This window comes from Paramormyrops kingsleyae, chromosome 8 (genome assembly GCF_048594095.1).
Source record: "Paramormyrops kingsleyae isolate MSU_618 chromosome 8, PKINGS_0.4, whole genome shotgun sequence".
NCBI lineage: Eukaryota > Metazoa > Chordata > Actinopteri > Osteoglossiformes > Mormyridae > Paramormyrops > Paramormyrops kingsleyae.
The window spans coordinates 10,892,230-10,900,856 of NC_132804.1; positions in this window are offsets into that span (position 1 = coordinate 10,892,230).

The window sequence follows — 8,627 nt, forward strand, 5'->3', positions numbered from 1 at the left end:
TTATAGACCTGTAGTATTTTCAGTTGTGGCATTCACTGCGGTTAATTTCCTAATAGAATTCTGTTTGTTGAAATATTTAAACGTCTGGAATTTTTAAAAAACAATTTGAATTTTGGAATGTAAGAATTAAAGCATAGAATATTTAGGTTTTATAATAGATTTTGGAATATTTATATTTTGTAATTGTTATTTAGAGCTGTTTGTTTTGTTTTGTGGCTATTCTAGTAATACATCTCTGTACCGCTGTCTTCTGCCTGTTTTGACATATTCCTCTCAGACACTACCCCTCCCACCACTAGAGACCAGTGTTTTATTTATATCACAGTGTACTCAGCTGTTCAAATGTTGTTAAGCTGTTTGAGAATCCAGCTTGCTTGGCTGCATGGTGGACAAGAAGAGGAAGAAGAGGGATGGTGATTTGCACTTTCAGAAGATCAGGTAAGCTTGGGCAGTGTACTCACTTTAAGAGAGGTCTGGTCTTAAATATTACACACCTGAAAAAAATAGCTATTTTGGACAGATTTGGCAAAAGCCCAGTATTTCATGTCTCTCGCAGGTCAGAGCATAAGACTTCTTGTGACATTGAAAAAAGTCGATTGATGTTCATTTGACCCCTCAAATCTCTGCAGATACCCAGTACTGATTTGTCAAGATTCATTGGTGTTCTTGGGCCGTTCCAGCAAAGTGGGACTAACTGATAGGGCCCCAGGAAAAGGACAACTTTTCAGTCAAATTCACTCTTTACAAATTTACATTATTTAGATACACACTTGGACTTCCCGGTACTCACTGTGCAGATGATGAGGCTCTATCAACAACGTGATATTACTGTACCACCACCTAGTGGCAGCTCGCTGGAATCACACTCTACAACTAGTTTCATGTCCACAAATTGGTCTGCTGGATGTGTTTTTATTTTCTGGCTCATATTGGATGAAATTAACCAGGACAGTACCGTCTTCCCAAAAGAACTGAATTGTGATGCTGACCTGTGGCGTGTTGTAGCCAAGCACTGACTGTCCATCTCAGCATCTAGAAGTGGCATGTGGGGCACAATGTATAGGGAAGGGGGGGGGTACGTGATGGGCAATTTCCAAACTACAGTATTTCAAAAAGAGGCGCCATTAATGTTATCTTTCAAATGACTTGTTACAATAAACACTGGCTTCTGCTTAAGAAAAACTTGGGCAAGAGAAGACAGGCCTCTTAACTGGCTTCCGCTGGTCATCAGATAGTAGAATGAATGTCTCTCACTGGGAAACCATGAGGCTTCCTATCTCCTCCCATTTCCACGACACTTCCGTCCCCCCGCAGCTGACAAAAGGTGGGGGGGGAGGGATCAGGATACCTTTTCTGTCCACAGCTGGGCGTCACTTTCTCTCTGCTGCCCGTGTAAATATAAACCGGTTTGTTTATGTTCCTCGCAGCAGAAAAGCAGATGATGGACCATCAATGAACCATGACAAGAGCTAACATCTGTAAGAAGAAAAACCGCTTAGGCATTAGGGCCCACGGCTCCTGCCCAGGTATAATCTGGCTCACAGCATGTAGGCTGCTATGATGAATCTCATCAAACTTCCCAGCTTGCCTCGACCCCTTCCAAAGCACCCAAAGCAGAACGCTGTGACAACTCATCGTCTGTGTGAACCGAGCCACTGACCCGTTAAGAGGTTTGTTTTGGAAGGGCGGCAGTCAATCTCGTGAGAACGTGACTGTAGAGCTTCTCTGACGCCGGAAAATAGAGAGATGGACGACGGACTCTTTTTAAAAACTGCCTCGCAGACAACAGCGGCGAAGCTATCTCCCTACTGGCTGGTCCGCTGGAGAGACGAGCTACCGGCCAAGATGTAAGACTGTGATGGTTCATGCAGGATGATACTTTACCAGAGGCATGATGACCATCTGGGACATAAAAAATAAGACCTTTGTTGGCCCCGACTGTTAATCACCTCTGCAGATGAGTGTGAGCACAAGACAGGCAGTAAATCACAGGACTAATGAGTCTTAAACTCATGGGTTTGGGGGTGGAGATAAGAGAGATTCCCTGCTGCTGGTCGGTCATTATGCCACACAGAAAAGAAAAAGCAGTTGTCTTATTTGTACTTAATCTCTTGGTCATACACTAACCAGCCTCCTGCCTTGGGTGTCCCCTGATGACTGTGAATGACCCTATACTGGATAATTCTTTGTGGATGGATGAATGTACTAAAGGCATTACTTTAATATCAGAGTTTGGTCCCAGAGTTAACAGCACGTAGAGGCTTCATAGCTAAAGAACGCTTGTCTGTCCTTAGTCTGGGCTGTTCTTCTGATGATGTGAACCTGGAGGCCAGGAGGGTCTGGCATTTGCCGCTTTATCCAACACTGCAGGCTGCTCCTTCAGCTCCTCTGATGTTAGCTGAGTAGAAACCATTTCACCTGCAGTGGTAATGCATTGTCACCAAGGCAACACATCAACCCCAAAGCAGTATACCATGTTTACTGGGTATACTTATTCGTAAAGCTGGGTCCTCTACCAGGTTAAACACATCACTGAAGGGTTCAACAGCTCATAGGACTGCATAGGACTTTATTTTCAGAGCCAGCTGTGTGAAGTGCTTGCTGATTTCATTTATGTCCTTTTAGGTAGATCCATCCACCTTTTATAACTGCTTCTCCTATTCAGGGTCACAGAGGATCTGAAGTCTATCCTGGAGGCTATGGGCGTAAGCCAGAGAAAAACCCAGGATGGGGTGCGAACCCATTATAGGGCACAAACACACACACCATACACTCACACACTATTCACTCACACATGCACACCTATGGGCAATTTGGTAACTCCAGTTAAAATCAGCATGTTTTTGGACTGTGGGGGTGGACTGGAGTACCCATGACATGCGGAGCCCATGCAAACTCCATGCCATGGTGGAGACTCGAACCCCACCCCTAGTCAACAGTGCTAACCACTGCACCCCATGCCCCCCCCTTATTAGGTATAATCCAACAGATTGTACATAATATGTGACAAACATTTCGATATAATTCAACTGATGTGTGTGTCACGTTTTACTTTGTGGATTTGGAAGGCAACACAAAGCCTACTCATCAGAGATGGATAGTTCAGGTCCATCAAGTAAAAATCCGGGCCAAGGTTTTGTTTCAACCAACCGGTCGAGTATAAAGAGTCAGGCTTTTTAATCTGAACTCTGTTCAGTGGTGTGAAATACTATTCCTCTGTATTTCATTATTGTGTTCTGTCTGTTTGCTCATGTGCAATATCATTCCTCCTTATTCACTGATGCGCAATACGACTAGGATTACATAGACCCAGTGCAATATTACCTGTATGAAAGTCTCTCTTTGGATGCTGATACCAGGCACATGTGCAATAATGTTAAGTGCAGTAAGAATGTTAGTTGAATTATAAGTATTTGTATCATTCTGTTTTAAAAAATATTTCTATAATATTTAGTAACATTTGTTTTTAATGTTATTCTATATTTACTATATTTATCTTCAGATTTTGTTTGTTATTAATTTATCTCACAGCTGTAATAATGGAATTTCTCTTTAATCCTGTGCCCCCTCTGGCTCAGTGGGAGCTCTCTGCACTGCCAGTGAGGTCCACGGGCTCTGTGTCCTGATAAGATAAGACTAGGCAGGCAGCCATTATTCAGCTACAGACAGGAGATGGTGTGCGCCTCAGTGAGTTAGGAGGGTGTGCTTGTATTTGGAAGGTTGGTGGTTCAAATCCCAAAGTTGGCAGAGTGATTTTGCCGGTGGGACCTTGATCAAGGCCTTCCATCTCACCCAGTTACGCCAGGGATTGTCTGATCCTTCTATTGCAGAAAAGTGTGTCACTTTGGATAGAAACATCCGTTAAGTTAAATGTCTACATTTTGCATGAAATAGAGCTTTAAAAAGACGATTGATCAAAGCCATTCAAAAACTACAAGACAACATTGGCCTCCAGTGAAAGACTTTTGATCACCTTGATTGCTCACTTCTTTGTCTTCTGCAGGTGTACTTTCATATATTCCTGATGGCACATTATCAAGTGTCACTCGAATGACTTTAGGTGAGGATAGGGTGGTTTGCAAGTGGCCACTAAAGTTAGAATATCCCACAAAATCCTAAAGTAACTCTATCATGTCTCCCCCTCCTCACTCAGAGACGTGTTTTACTTTTTTGTTTTATTTACTCACCAAATTTTGCTTCAGGCACCCCCCCCCCCAAATTAAAATGCCAATTAGGTGGTGCTAGCCCCTCCTAAAATCTGATTGGCCACCTGGGCCACCCACAGGCTCTGCGTGATGTCTGTTCTAGGATGTAGAATGCAGATTATCCCAATGCACTTTAGTCAGAGAGGAGGCAGGTTGTGAATGTGAGGTAAGTACAAATTGAATTCACAGAATAGCATGGATATATTCACAGAATAGCATGGATATATTCACAGAATAGCATGGATATATTCACAGAATAGCATGGATATACATGAATCCTAAAAATACATGAAAGGTTCTGTTACGTTATTGGTTCCAGTTGCATGGAAAAAAAGTCTTAAAATAATACTCACAGTTACAATGTTTTCCTGTGAATGGACATGGTGGCTTGATAGATATGGGTGGCTCACTTTAAGATGGTAATCTGTAACTAGCTACCCAGCTGGTTGGTTAAAAGGGAACCCAGCTTTTAAAGGGAACTATGAATAGCGAACCCAGATAATGGAAACTTGTTGCATTTTTTTCTTCCCGTTATTTCATTTTGTCTATTAGAGACACAAAAACAAAACCTAAGAAGTTTTGTGCACTGTCCTGCAGAGGTGGAAAGTTCAGGTCCAGAAAGCATAAATCCAGACCAGGGTTTTGTTTCAACCAACCAGTATAGTATAAAGAGTGACAGTCACAGGCTGTGTCCAAATTCAGGGGCTGCATCCTTCGAAGAATGCATCTATGAACAGAAAATGCCGTCAAATGGGGCAGTCTGGCCTATGGAAAATTTTCTGTTTTCGTCACCAGCTGTTCCCACCCTTAGACATGAGTCATGAAGCACTGCGCCTATCGCCTAGATGGGACACACCCACTGTACCTCTGCCCCGTGAATCTTGGGATATGTTGGGCTGCAAAGGATCCATCAGCTGCGTCCTCCACAACTCGACAAAAGAGGGATGTATTTCTGAACCACATTTGAAGGAGCCTTAGTTGAACAGACAATGAAGACTGTATTAAAAACACTTTTTTACGAAACCCTGTCAACAGAGACGTGCAGGTAAGATCCAGGCTGAAGGCAGCCAATCAGCAGCACTCATAGTCTGGGTCAGACTAGTCAGCAGGCTGAAGCTGTCTGCTGTCAGCCAGGCACTGTCAAGCGTATGGCATGAGGCTGCCAGGGCAGCACCCACACCAGCACCTGCTCACCAGCACCCACACCCTCACCAGCACCTGCACCCGCATCAGCACCTGCTCACCAGCACCAGCACCTGCTCACCAGCACCCACACCCTCACCAGCACCTGCACCCACACCAGCACCTGCACTCACACCAGCACCAGCACCTGCTCACCAGCACCCACACCCTCACCAGCACCTGCACCCACACCAGCACCTGCACTCACACCAGCACCAGCACCTGCACCCTCACCAGCACCTGCACCCACACCAGCACCTGCACTCACACCAGCACCTGCACCCACACCAGCACCTGCTCACCAGCACCTGCACCCACACCCTCACCAGCACCCACACCCTCACCAGCACCCACACCCTCACCAGCACCTGCACCCTCACCAGCACCTGCACTCACACCAGCACCCACACCCTCACCAGCACCCGCACCCTCACCAGCACCTGCACCCACACCAGCACCTGCACCCACACCAGCACCTGCACCCTCACCGGCACCCACACCTGCACCCTCTCTGATGAAGAGAATGATATCGGTCAGATTTCTGCAGACACAGACAGCAATGACAGCAGTAGGAACCTCCCAGTGCAGTTGGACCCACACTTGCTGCACCTAAAGGTCCTCAGGTTGGACTAAATGATATTAAGACTCGCTGCTGTAACCTATGAACTTCTAATATGTGTTTGTGTGCTTAAGGGCAAGTGTCTCTTTTGAGTTGCTTATCTGCTTTTGGTTCCTGTTTCAATTTATAAGCGCTAATATCAGATCATGTCAGAAGAAAAACATCAGCAGTTTCCTATTCCAGTTATAACAGAATGAGAACCCATCAGAATGGGGACAAAGAGCATGTGAGCACCTGACTCTGAATGACACTGATACAATCTGATCCTCAACCACATAGGCCTGTTTTACCAGACCCAGATTAAGTCTAATCCTGGGCAGAATTTCCAGTGATGATTCATGATTCACTGCCAGTATTGCTATTTCCTCCAGGAAAAGGCTCAATCCCTGTCTGGGAATCTGGTCCATATAAAGACATCATGTGAGGGGAAATGTGCTTCAAACAGCACCCAGCTGTGGGTCCAGTTCTGCCGGTACTGAAGGTCCTCCCCAGAACTGAACAGGCTCGTGGGTGGAAGTGGCTTTTAATGGCACCTACGATAAAAAAGACCATAACCGGCTCCAGTCCTCACAGAGCAGGATTCCGCTTAGTGTTTTGTATGCAGACGTTTTTAACTCTCTCCCCCCCCTCCCCCCATATCATGACATCGTTCTCCTCCATTGCTGTTATTTCTAACTGGAAAACTGTGGTATGCAGAGATGGAGGTTTTCCAAAGGATGCCAAGGCGGATCATCATGTAAAAGTCGCGGTTCCACGGGCTGAACGCAGAGGGCACAGCTGCTCTGGACGTTAGACAGTGTGAATCAGAGGCTAAGTAATTAGGGAGACTTTTTGGCCATCGGGGACCGCAAAGCAAAACATGACCCATTGATAAAGGAGAAAATATCACACTGCGAGGACAAGTCATTCTATTCAAAAATGAAATCCTGGAGGCACTAAAAGTGATGGTGATGGCTAATATTGTTCAATAAATCAGTGACCTCTTCAGTGTTCTAGCTGACAAAACCAGTGACATGAAAAACAGGAACAAATATCCTTCCATGCTGAAATATTATTAGAATGGCTCAGCGTGTGAGGGTTTCGTGCATTACCAGCAAGCTAGCTAGATGCCATTGGTCTGACAGAAAAGATAATAAATTTCCCTGAATAATATTGGTAGGCATACAGAAAACTTCTTGACAGTGCCTCCGTGATGAGTGATAGACAATCACGTGTCCCTGCATGGACACATTCTGTGGGAAAACACACTTTCTGTGTGCAACGCAATGCCCATTGTAGTCATAGCTGACTCAGTGCCAAAGGTCTCACATATCTCTTTTTGGCTTCAGAGATTATACACCTTCTTGTCTGCCTCTGTATTCACCAGAGATGCCAGGAGGTACAGCCACAGATGTTCAAGGATTGGTCCTGGGAGATACAAAAGCTGAGTGACACCAGGTGGGCTTGTAGGGTCCCTGCGTGCTGCAGACCAAAGGAGAGACTGCCTGCAGTTCTGTGTCCTAAATGAGAATGACGACGAAAACAGGAGAGACAGGTCTGTGGAGACACGGGGCCATTAGCTGAACTGATTTGATCTTTATTGGCCAAGTAGCGACATTTTGTAGAGTCCTTAGTGACACAAGGCGTCAGTCTGATGGGATCTGGTCTTTATCTTTGGAATTAGAAAGAGCTGTTTACCTCACCGATGAATTACAGGACACCTTCTCATACTACAGGGATGAAACTTTTTTTTGAAGGCCTGTGGACAAAAGCTGCCAACTGCACTGCTAAGGTTAGCAAAAGGCAGAAAAGAGCAGCTCTGCTCTATGGATCTTTTGTCACATTCACTCCTATTCAGCAAAACAATGATCAGGATGAGGGATCGTCTTCGTAGGAGTTTGCTTCTGTTGTCACAACACTGCCTCCAGAGCCCAGGACTACCACAGCTCCAAGCAGCCGCCAACTGCAATCTACACCACCGACGGTGTGATGGGGGATATGAGCCCCCGAGAGCAGCAGGCCGTTATGCTGCCACCTCAGGAACAATGACATATTGATTTATTCGCCCTGATATTCCGCAAGTTACGCAGCCACCATAAAGACATGGGACCTGGCCCTGCTTCTCAGACTCCCTTAGTATCTGCGTCCTCGTCCCCAGCTAAAATAATAACTACGCAGGCTGACACGACAGCATTTTTCTGTTCTATTTGTTTCCAGAATATTTTCATGAATGTTAGTTCTCTTCTCTTGGTTAAACACTAGCAACCCAAACAAGACCGCCAACTGTCCCTACAACCCCCTCCCCTTCAGCCTACAGGCAAGCAGGGGCTTGTATGTAAGATAAACTCCTGCACAAAGAGCCTGGCTTAAATCAATATCAGACTTCCTGCGTGCCTGTGACTATATGTATGAGAGCTTCTCTTTCCCTCAGACTAGTCAGGCTATTTCATGAACATGGGCCATATTAAGTATCATGTACCTTGAACTTTGCCCCAGCTTAAAGCAACAAACAGCCAAGATGACGAACGGGGGAAGGAGGGTCTTGGCCAGAGTTCAGCTCTTATTGCGGCTGCACTTACACTGTCATTACATTATAATATGTCCGAACGTGAGTGACTGATGTGTGCTGTCAATCACTGTCC